The sequence below is a fragment of the Podarcis melisellensis genome (genome assembly GCF_964234715.1).
Source record: "Podarcis melisellensis genome assembly, chromosome: 14".
Taxonomy (NCBI): Eukaryota; Metazoa; Chordata; class Lepidosauria; order Squamata; family Lacertidae; genus Podarcis; species Podarcis melisellensis.
Window position 1 is genome coordinate 31,603,236 of NC_138546.1, and position 12,101 is coordinate 31,615,336.

The 12,101-nt window shown below is 42.8% G+C and overlaps 1 long non-coding RNA gene across 1 annotated transcript in view; it reads right to left on the minus strand.

Annotated features, from left to right (window-relative positions):
- Positions 1–12,101, minus strand: part of LOC309357051 — a 48,449-nt gene that overhangs the window by 32,303 nt on the left and 4,045 nt on the right. The window contains exon 2 of the long non-coding RNA XR_014163015.1: positions 10,554–10,615. This is a non-coding gene — a long non-coding RNA (uncharacterized lncRNA). The remainder of the gene's footprint in view (positions 1–10,553; positions 10,616–12,101) is intronic.

Consider the following 12,101-nt stretch of genomic DNA (forward strand, 5'->3'; position numbering starts at 1 on the left):
ATTTATATACAACCTTTTTCTCCAAGAAGCCCAAGGTGGTGTGCCTGATTCTCCCCCTCCTCATTTAATCCCCACAACAAGTGAGGTAGGTTAGACTGGTGGCAATGACTGGCCCAAGATCACCCACTGAGCTTCATGGCTGAATGTAATTTTGAACCTTGGTCTCCCAGGACATAATGAGAAATGGTGCTTAATGGCATTTTAATCTTTCTTTCTTTGTAGGCGTGATCGCGGAGTGGGGTCCGGAGGGAGCACACTCCCCACCCGCAGGCAGCCACAGTCTGCCTGCACACAGCTGTCTGAACATTGTTTCCTCTGTCTAGCCCTTTGCGGTCTCAGTAGTCTGCGGTGTCCTGTCTGTAACCTTTGTCTCTGAGACCTTTTGTCTCCTTCGTCATACACTGTGCAAGGGGAAAATGATGCGGTGGAAACAGGTGCCAAAATAACTTTGTACCACTCCACTATCTCGGGACCGGAAGATGTGTGAAGGTCACAGCCCAAAATGTATCTGCCTGGTTTGCATATTTGTGTCAATAAAAGGAGGCTCCACAGGGCTGGCCGGCAGCTCGCTTTCAGCTCACCTGCATTATCAACTCCTGCCTCATGTCCATCACTTCATCTCTTTCTTTCTTTCTTTCTTTCTTTCTTTCTTTCTTTCTTTCTTTCTTTCTTTCTTTCTTAGAAGACTTGAGGAGTGAAGGTGATGGGTGGACAGTTGTATATTAAGCTTGTGGTGATGGTGGGGAACTTATGGGAAATCATATTAGGTAGGGGGGAAATAACTGCATTCCAGATGCAAGACACAACACCTACAAGTCTGAGGGGAGGAGAGAGAGAAGATTCTGCAAGTTTTTGTTTCTGTGAAGGAGGGGAGAACAGGAAAGCTGCATTAGAGAGGAAGGATGATGAAGGGAAGTGTTTGACACATGAGCATCTCTTGAGCCCTGTTGCAACATCAAACAAAAAGCCAGCTGGCTTCTGCGTTGTTTTGACTGGTTAGACCAAGTTGTTCCAGAAGTGTGCAAGAACATGGACCTTGTAATATTGCAGGAACTTCTCAGGATGTGGTGTATTTTCAGGAAAAGAACAAAGATATATGGGCTTTAGATTGCTGTGGGCACAACAGGGGCTGTAATTTCCATGGAGTGCCTTGGATGAAAGTGAGCATTCTTCAGCAAAAAGCAACTGATAGCAATGGTCATTCAGTGGAGACTTTAAAACAGGGTTAACTAAATGTTCACAAAGGGAGCGGTTTGTTGCATTAGCAAATATAAGGGCCGTCTTCACCCAATACATTTGAACCACTGTGATACTACTTTAAACAGTCATGGCTTCCCCCAAAGAATTCTGGGAATTGTAGTTTGTTCAGGGTGCTAATAGTCAGGAGATTCCTATTCCAAGAGAGGCAATCAATTAGTAGTTATATTAATAACTTCTTTAAGTTCTTTAGTACAGTAGTTATGTTAATCTGAGGAGTAAAATAAGATAGGCTAATTTTGGGTCTGGTTGTAGCAATTGTCCCATGATTTGATTAACTGTTTGAAAAAAAAATCCTAAAAGGGAATTATTTGTGGGCACAATTTTCCAGGATAAGTGGACTGCAAATGGATTTTTTTCTGGAATCAAATAACATAGAAAAGAGCACAAGACATGCACTAAATTCCATTTGTTTTCTGGAAGATTCTTTTATGTCATGTGAAAGTGCAGATATAATGCAGGAATTAACAGTTAGGGAAACATCTGGGAAATGGAATAAACAGCTGTGTGGATGCCTGCTCCGGTCCACACCCAAAACTCAAACCACTACACAACACCACATTGCTACTAGTGAAGCAACTGTTTCAGGAGAAGCAGGAAATCAGGCCAGCAGAAAAGAAAGTTCTAGTAATTTGGAAGTGTCCCTTTCAGGAAAGGCTCAGAGCAGGCACCCAATAATTCAGTCTCAGCCTCTTTGAACAGAGCATGCTCAACTCAACCAGAAGGATGGGGACGGTGGAAGTCAAACTTCTAAATGATAAACAGAGCCTTGCATCATAATGAAGGCTTGCCTTTCAATTTGGGAGCCGGGGCTAGATATTACGTGCGCAAGTGAGGAAATAAACAGCGCAGATACATTATGAGCAATGAACATAAAAACCACATGTCATGGGCCCCGATTGATATCGATAGCAGCAGCGTAATGCTATTTAATTGGGGGGAGCATTATTATAGATTAAGTTATGGGAACTCTGGAGTCAACTGCAGTTAGGATAATGAAGATGAAAAGGTAAGAGCAGAAGGAAAGCCTGGCTGCTGAATCAGGGCAAAGGCCCATCGAGTCCAACATGCTGTCTTCACAGCAGCCAACTGATGCCCCAGTGTAAGCAGAACCAGAGCACAACAACACTTTTCCCTCCTGTGATTTCCGGCAACTGGTATTCAGAGGCACACAGCCTCTGAAAGTGGAGGCAGAACATAGTCATCATGGCTAGTAGCTATCGATAGTTTTATCCTCCATGAATTTGTATAATCCTCTTTTAAAAGCGTCCAATATGGTGGCCATCACTACTTCCTGTGGAACTAAGTTCCACTGCTTAACTATGCCCTGTGGGATGCAGCATTTTCTTTTGCAATGACTATGTGGGAAACAACATTGCTGTTGATGCTTCCCCACTCGATGCTCTAAGCTATCTCAGGACAGGCTTTCCTCTAGCAGTTTTCACATTTTTAAAGTCTTTTGTTGAGTACCGCCCCCTCCCCCGTCCCCCGGGGATGCTAGAAGAATGATAGAAGAATGAATTCCTGTACAAAACATCCTCATCTACTCCCATCTCGGCTGTGGCTGATTTAGTCCAAAAGATCTGGAGGGTGCCAGATTGTGGAAGGCTGGTTTGAATGTTATCAAAATATGCAATTAAAATGCATATTGTGTAAATTTGGTCTAATCTTTCACTCTTGATTGGTAATGCATTTCTTCTCTCTCTCTCTCTCTCTCTCTCTCTCTTGTTGATGTGTATCCTCAAATAATTTTTGAGGATAATATAGTGAGATGTGGATCACTGGAAGCTGTTTTGCACTGAGTCAGACCAGGACAGCTCAGTCAGTTGAACACGAGATTCTTAATTTCAGGGTCATGAGTTCGAGCCCTACTTTCCTGCATTGTGGGGGTTGGACTAGATGACCCTTTTTGTCCCTTCCAACTCTACAAAGTCTATGATTCTGTGATGCTTTGGTCCATCTAGCACAGTACAGTCTACACTGGCTGGCAGCAGCTCTCCAGGGTTTCAAGAAGTGAGACTCTCCCTGCTCTATCTTGTCCATCATCTCCCTTTCGAATTTCAGGAAATAGTGGGGAGGTGGAGAAGAAGGGGGAGAACCATGCAAGGGGTCAGAGAGGTTATATCCACAACCAGTTTTGGAGCTGGTTGTGTAAGCTAGACTTGCTGAAATCCCCTCTTCTGCACAACTACTAAAAGGCACAAGGTCTCTGTCCTCTCTTTTTAAAAGTATTTATTTATCAGTGCATTGCTACACACACACACACACACACACACACACACGTTCCAAGGCGATGCACGAAATGCAATAAAAGCAGCTAAAAACATTGCTTAAAAAACACAGAAAGTAACAGCACAAAAAAATTAAAATGATACCAAGTAGAGACCATGTCTTCAATTGTTTCTGAAAAGGGTCTATATACCATCTCAACAGGAATGCTATTCTGAAGAAAGGGGCAGCCACCAAGTTATTGTGGAGTCAGCTTCTGACTTTGGAATTTGCAGGAGAGGCTCTGCCACAGACTGCAGCCATCTACTAGGAGTACAGTCATACCTCGGGTTGAAGTTGCTTCAGGTTGAGTGCTTTCAGGTTGCGCTCCGTGGCGACCCGGAAGTAATGGAACGCGTTACTTCCAGGTTTTGCTGCTCGCGCATGCGCAGACAGTAAAAATGACATCACGCGCATGCGCGGAAGTGTTGAATCGTGCACACACAGACGTGGGTTGCATTCGCTTCAGGATGCGAACAGGGCTCTGGAATGGACCCCGTTCATATCCAGAGGTACCACTGTATATGGGATAAGGTCGTGCCTCAAGTCCTGAGCTGTATAGGGTCTTATATGTTTGTACCAAAACCTTGAACTTGGCCAGGTAGCAGATTGGTAGCCAGTGCAAATCCTGCCAACGAGGTGTTAGAGGCTAGTGGTAGCTTGCCCCCACAAGAAACTGTGTTCTGCAACAGCTGCAGTCGTCAAACCAACCTTAAGGGTAGCCTCACGTTGAGGGCATTACAGCTATCCAACCATAGGGCTACCAACGCAGGGACAACTGCAGCCACGCTATCCCAATCCAAGGTAGCTGTCCAACCAGCCATGGCTGGTGAAAGACTATCCTACGACACCTGTGCCTCTGGTGACAGAGCTGGCTCCAGGAGTCCCCCTTTCTGCCTTTGCACACTCTTGCCTCTGACTACCCTATTTCTCATCCATTTTGTATCCTGCATCGGCAACCTTCACATCAACCCCTGACGAGTGTCAGGGAGGCTGAAAGGTGCTCTTCAACATTGTGCCTGAAAAACTTACTCATCGGTGTCAAGTGCGTGACTAGCAAGAATTCAGGTGTGTTTTCAAGCATTTAAAAATAATTCAGAGTCCTCCTTTACCCTTTTTTAATTGGGGACTTAGGAAAGGGGCTGTGTCAGCCAAGCAGTGCCATCTCTTGGTTAAAAGAGGAGTTGCTCGAGCATTATGGGGGTTGAGGAAACAGGATTCTGCTGGTTTAAACAATTAGCGTTTTTGCTTGCTATTTTCTTCAGGGTCCAATCAGTTACTACAGAGAATGCTGCCAAGCTACACTTGCTGAAGTGCTCTCTTCTACTAAAGATGAAATATAACGCAGTCCTCTTTCTCAGCTGGCCACCCTAGTTAAGACCCAGGGTACATTCTGACTTTGGGAATACAGTTGTACCTTGGAAGCCAAACGGAATCCGTTCCAGAAGTCCGTTCGACTTCCAAAATGTTTGGAAACTGAAGCGTGGCTTCTGATTGGCTGCAGGCAGGTCCTGCAGCCAATTGGAAGCTGCAGAAGCTCCGTTGGACGTTCGGCTTCCAAAAATAGTTTGCAAACTGGTACAATCACTTCCGGGTTTATGGCGATTGGGAGCCAAAACGTTCAACTTTGCAAGGTATTCAGGATCCAAGGTACAACTGTATTGCATTAAGTTTCCTGATTATAACACTAGCACTTCCATCCCATTTTTAAACATTCCTTTCACACTACAGCACCTGCCGTGTGGGTTTTTTTGACCAACAACTGGCATTCTGCACTCAGTTTCATTCACGCTAGCGGGCATGGTGTGATATAGTGACATTATTGGACAACATTCCTACTCTGCCACCCTTTCCACATATGTGGGGCTTCTGTCCCCTCTTAATTTCCCATGTAAACAGCTGGAAGGACCTGTATTGCTGACCCAAATTTAGTCACTTTACTCCTGCAATTATCCGGTTTAATGGGATTGCAGACGGGGTTTTTTGTTTGTTTTAAATAGCACAGAAATGAGCCCTAAACATGCACTATATTCCATTAGTTTTCTGCAAGTGGCTTGTGCATCATGTAAAAGCTCAAACACAACATGGAAATTAACAGTTGTGTGAACGCAACCCTGGTTTGCAGTGACGTTTCTGCCTTTCATATGAAGGCTGGCAAAGCGCTGTTGATGCATCTTCTGGGGGAGCAGTGCGCAACCGCTGGCAAAGCCCCAACCTGCTGTGTTGCTTGTATTGCATTTCCTGGTTCTGTTGCCAGGGTCTTAGCTACGGTATATTCAAAAGCGTTTTATATGCATTATAACTGTGACACCAGATGGCGCTGTGGAGTCCTGTCTTTCCTCAACGAGATTTCCCTTTATGAAGTTTACAACACGTTTCACTGAAAAGCTTTTTTGATGTGTCTATATCCAGCCCAGCACAATACCAGTGACTGTAACATCAGCAGCTGCAAACTGTTGTGGGCAACAGACATATGCATACATACACACTGCAGCTGGAGAGCCAATGTGGTGTAGTGGTTAGGGTGTTGGACTATGACCTTCGGAGACCAGGGTTCAAATCCCCACTTGGCCACGAAGCTCATTGGGTGGCCTTGGGCCAGTCACTGCCTCTCAACCTAACCTACATCACAGGGTTGTTGTGAGGACAAAACAGGGAGGGGGAGAACCATGAAAGGTGGGATAGATTTGTAAAAATAAATAAATAACATTCATAAATATGCCAACCTATTCCATTGGCATTGCTGCCTATTCAATTCTAAAAATATTTCATGTTCAGAATGCAGATATCCTATTTAAATCCCTTATTGTTAGAAACTAAACTTGTTATAACTCAGTTTTGGAAAGACTTGGTAGAGGCAACCTTCTTGAACTGGCTTGACAGAGCTTGGAAATTGGCCCTAATAGAGGAATTGAGCAACAAAATGTGATTAGCTAAAGACGCATTTACCTTTGACTGGAACTGTTTTATTTATTACATTAATGAGAAAAACAATGCCTGAACTTTTGCAGGCATCCAGACTATTTTGGTTACTCAAAGTTAATTCATATTCTACATGTTATACTAATGAGCTGTGTATTCTTATGCTGTATTTTCGGTGTATACCTTAAATCTTTCCCGTCACCTAAGGGGTGTGTGCTATTTTTAAAAATACATCAATAAAGTTATTGATGTCTTTAAAAAACTGCAACCCCTTCAACTGGCTACAGTTGATGGGCACCGTTGTGGACCAAAACATCTGGAGAGTACCAGGTTAATAAAGAATTCTGAAGCCTTTTAAATATGCCTTGATCTTTACGGTTCTCCCAGAATTCAGAGTTGGGGAGCCATACACAAGCTTTTTGCAACACCCTGCGAAGCCCACATGAAAGGCTTGAGGGGCGGTGTAAGCCCTTCTGTCATGAACCTGGTAGAGGAATGTGAAATTTTACACACCGCAGCGAAACATTCCACATGGCACCTGCTTAGCTTTTTTGAAGCTGCCTTGTTCAAGCAAGCAAGATATTTAAGTCTACGTAACAAGACTGCTGATAGCTGAAAGCATTCTGTTCACCTTGGACCGCCATCTCTAAATCCAGCTTTGCAAGAGACTTTTAATGGAAAATGTCCTTGTTTTTTTTGCAAAGGGCTCCTCAGCTGTTATCCCCTCATGTTGAAAGCAAATTCTAAGGCATACGCAGGGCTCCAGGAGACTTTACCACAACTACTTTGTATGCTTTTAATTTTGTTTTAAATGCATTTGCTGTTCCTGTGTTTGTAACTGCTTTTAAGTATCTTTAATATAAATTGCCTAGAGATGGTGGTTTAGACGGTGATTAATAAATCAAGGATGATGAGAGTAATACTTAAGCATTAGATTAATTGGGGGGGGGAAATTGCTTATAAACTTTGTTTGGGACAGGAAGAAACACAGGATTACACGAAATACTGTCAAACTGTCACTGGAAAAAATGGTGGCTACATATAAAGAAATATTACGAAGCAGTCGGTTTCACCCAGATATAGAGTTATTCGCGAAGCAACAAAATGTGTTAATGGAACTTGAAACTGTATTGCGGCACTGCAATAGGTTTGATACAGAAATATTCAAAACAAACCTATGAACTAAAAATCAATGTCTGCAATAGGTAAAAAGGAGATTTAAGTTCAGGGCTGTCTCTGATTATAGCTACTTGCTACAATCAGGAACTAAAAGAAAAAAATTCCATTAGATGATCAACAGATTAGGAGGAATACTGAAGTAAGATAAGTATTGAAAGGCATTCTAAAATCTTAGGAAGAAACAAGTCATATAAAGGGGCAACAACACCCTACCAACTATGTTTCATTATTAGGCATATCATTAACTGTGGAAATAAGATCCATTCAGAAATATAACAGAATTTGAAATCTTAATGATTAAAAAAAAAGACGCTTCTTAGTAAAATATATAGCATTATCAGCCTGATATCTAGAATTGCTTCGGAACTCATTAAAAAAAACCCCAGTGCTTTGACACCAGTATTTAAAATCAATGCAATTTTGAAAGATTCAGTCCCCCATCTTGATTCAAAATGGCACCCAATTGTATCCAAACATAGATAAAAACCTGCTTCTTGATTTCAAGAACCATCCCACAAAACATGGTTGAAATATCCAAATGCATTGTGCACAAACAACTTTCCAAAATACATAGTATTTTGCCCTATTATTATTATTATTACTATTATTAAATTTTTATACCACCCCTATACCCTTAGATTTCAGGGCAGTTTACAACATAAAAATATCATATCAATGTAAATGGGACAAAGAACTGAGAGAGAACATTCCAGAAGCGGTAGGGAAATGGAAACAGCAACATGTCCCACTGGAGACTTGGCTCACAAATTTAAAAGAATTTCTTTTTATTTAAAAAAACCAACACAATTTAGTCATATGGCAGAATGGTAGAATTAACATGTGATGGAGCTGCAAAGCATCCAGTGCTTACACGCTTCAAATTTCTTGATCATATCTCAAAACAATTATATTTTGGAATACTAAACATGAACTTAAACTTGCAATGGGCTACGAGTTCCTGGCACAACCACTTATAATTTTATCTGGATATGTTAAGGTTTAGTTTCACCAGCAGATATGGAATCGATAATACAACCATTAAAAGCTGCTTGTGTAGAAATGAACTGTATTGGGGGGGGATGCTTATCCCTATCTTGGAAGACTGCATAATAAGAGTGTGGAAGCTGCCTCATATAGTAAAATGGATAAATGCCTTAAGTTGAGTAAGAGAAGGTAGACAACCTGATTGTTCATTGAAAACTATACCGGTGTAATAAGACACAAGAATAAACCGGTGACCACATATACTGCTGGATACAATCTAAGGAAGTTTTAAAGATGTTTAAATATGTTTTTGTTGTTCTATCACTTGTTGTTTGCTGCTATGGGCTCCTTTGGGAGGAAGGGTGGGATATATATATATATATATATAGAGAGAGAGAGAGAGAGAGAGAATGAATTTATCATACTTATTTTTTTAAAATAAATATGTATTCAAAGGAGAAAGAAAATTCTAATTCATGTCCTAAACCTAAAAACCTCACTGCAAATATGAACCCTGAAGCTAATTGTTGTTCATTCATTTGCACCAAGTTAACGTTATGCCTCTCTTTACTACAGATGAAATGTGTTCAAAAGTCTGTTGTCCTTCTTCCTAAAAGTCCCCTCTCCAGACTACCTTTGGGTACTACTAAACCTTCCAGATGGTTATGTAATAAAAGCCCAGATCGAAAAAATACAATGAATACAATACACCATCTAGAGGTGGACAGAGAATTTGCAGGCAATTAAAATAACAATAATGGGGTGGAAACTGTGGCAGATACACACATCCCAAAGCAAGAAGTGGAAGCTAGAGGGAAATCTTGCACAGAAAGTAAGAACAAGTGTTTCTTGAAAGAGCAAACTATAAAGGAATACAGCTATTAACTGAATCTCTTTGCTCTTATTTTTCTGAGGTTGATGAATGGTGCACCCACAAAGGGAATAAGATTCCCAATGTTGTTTTAGCCGAATATATAGCTTTCTAGGTTTGACAGTCAATCAGCATCTCAGGGGCTCAGTCCTATGCCATTCAGCATTTCCGGTCTGGTGTCCTCTTATTACACATCTCAGGTGCTTTCTCCTGCACAAGTCAAGGCTCTTTCATCTCACCCCTCACTCAGTTTCAGCAGAGACACAGACCACTGGGAAGTCCTTAGCTGCACAAGTTTTCCATGCACAGCTGGTCATGTTTAAAGCCACTTCCTATGTATAATACCAGGTATGGGGAACCAATGGCCCTCCAGATGTTGCCGAAATACAACTACTATCGGCCCCAGCCACCATGGCCAGGGTTGATGGAAGCTGTGGTCCAATGATATCTGATATCTAGAGGGCCAAAGCTCACCCACACCGGGTGTACAGCCTTTCACATAAAATATGTGCCACAGCCACTCTTGAAGCAAAGAGCCATAAGCTATGCTGGTTACACTGTAAGTAGTATAACCAGCTTTAGACATGCTTCCACGCATGTGGGAGCCTGGAGGGAGAAACTGCAATTCATATATCCTCTCCTAACTATTAAAACCCAAGGGGATGCGGGTGGTGCTGTAGGTTAAACCACAGAGCCTAGGACTTGCCGATCAGAAGGTTGGCGGTTCGAATCCCCGCGACGGGGTGAGCTCCCGTTGCTCGGTCCCTGCTCCTGCCAACCTAGCAGTTCGAAAGCACGTCGAAAGTGCAAGTAGATAAATAGGTACCGCTCCAGCGGGAAGGTAAACGGCGTTTCCGCTCTGGTTTGCCAGAAGCGGCTTAGTCATGCTGGCCACATGACCCGGAAGCTGTATGCCGGCTCCCTCGGCAAATAAAGCGAGATGAGCGCTGCAACCCCAGAGTCGGCCATGACTGGACCTAATGGTTAGGGGTCCCTTTAACTTTACCTTTAACTATTAAAACCCACCCGACACCTTCATTAAACATCTTTTTGGTGAATGCCGAAGACATACCTCTTGCCCTTTGTTTCCTGAGATGTGTTTCTAGGTGGCCATCCTATTCCTGTGAATGGAACCTGTGGGTATAGGGTGGGTAACAATTTTAACGATAACGAATAACAATAATCCAAACACTGGTCCAGGACCTGCATGATCATCCCCAATTCACATGTTACAGAGGAACTGTTGGGCATCTGTTCCGCAGATGGTTTTAACAAGGGCACTGCTTTTTACGGGTCTGAAGGCAATAAGCACATTTATGGGTGAGGATTACCAATTTATTAATGCACAGTAACCGTAAACATAACAAGGCACATATACGTCTAATCGAACAGACACATAAAGCTTATTACGGCATAGCTAAGGAAATATTTAAAAACCCAACTAGCAAAGCTAACACCCCTTCTGTTGTTGCCAAGGAAACCTAAATGAATGGCAGTGGGTGGACCCTGGAATTGGATGGGGGGCAGCACCATTCCAGGTGTGTCTCATGCCGGGTTCCGAACAGTGGTGCCTTCATATATATCCTGTTGCCTTATACTGGGGAGGGCTGTCCAGGGCCTGGGTCCGGCCCTCCAGATGTTTGGGTCTACAATTCCCATCATCCCTGACCACTGGTCCTGTTAGCTAGGGAAGGGAATTGTAGTCCAAAACATCTGGCTGGCCTGCCCTATGTCATGGACTGGCTGGATGCAGAGGAATGGTGGGAGGAACCAGCTTGGGGACCATCAAGGGAAGAAGACTCAGAGCCCGGGGAGTGGTGGTGGGATGAAGACGAGTGGTCAGAGGGAGAAGACAGGTGCAGTCTCTGATTGCTTGGGGAAAGCCCTGGAGAGGAGCAGATATAGGCAGTTGTGGGAAGCAAGGATCTTTAGTCACTGCAACTGATCTCCTGGAGGAAGACTCACAGAGTGTGCTCATTAGGCCTGACACTCAGCCAAGTCTGTGGGGATTGTGTTTTTGCTAATAAAGTGTAACTCCAACTTTGGACTGTGTGATTACTGACCGGCAAGTTCTGTGACACCCTAACATTGCTTGTGCATTCCTGGAGGAAAGGGAGTTCTATAGCAAATGGCTTTGAACTATAAGCAAATGCCTGAGCCAACCTTTTGGCTAATCTGTGAAAGATAACCAGTCAGGTAGTTTCAGCCTTTTCTCCTCCAAGTTAAGGCATTCTTTCCCATACTTTACAAGCTATGTGACTTTCTGCGATTAGCTACTGGATAAATGCTGAATATTCAGATTCATATTGACTCCTATAATCATGGGTTATAGTTATAAAGCAAGCCTGGTTGGAAGTATCAAAGGCAAAATTGATGACATTGCACTGTGTCTTTGTAATACAATTCTCTTCTGTGATTTTTACTCATGAAATCATAGAACTGTAGGGTTGAAAGGGATTCTAAGGGCTATCAAGTCCAACTCTTTGCAACACAGGAATCCTATAAATTTGACATGATAGTATTATCATGGCATCTAGTTTGAGGATACCTTGCTCCATATCTCCAGACAAAAAATAGGCCAGAGATGAAAGTGGACAAAGCAACCAATGTGATTCTTGCC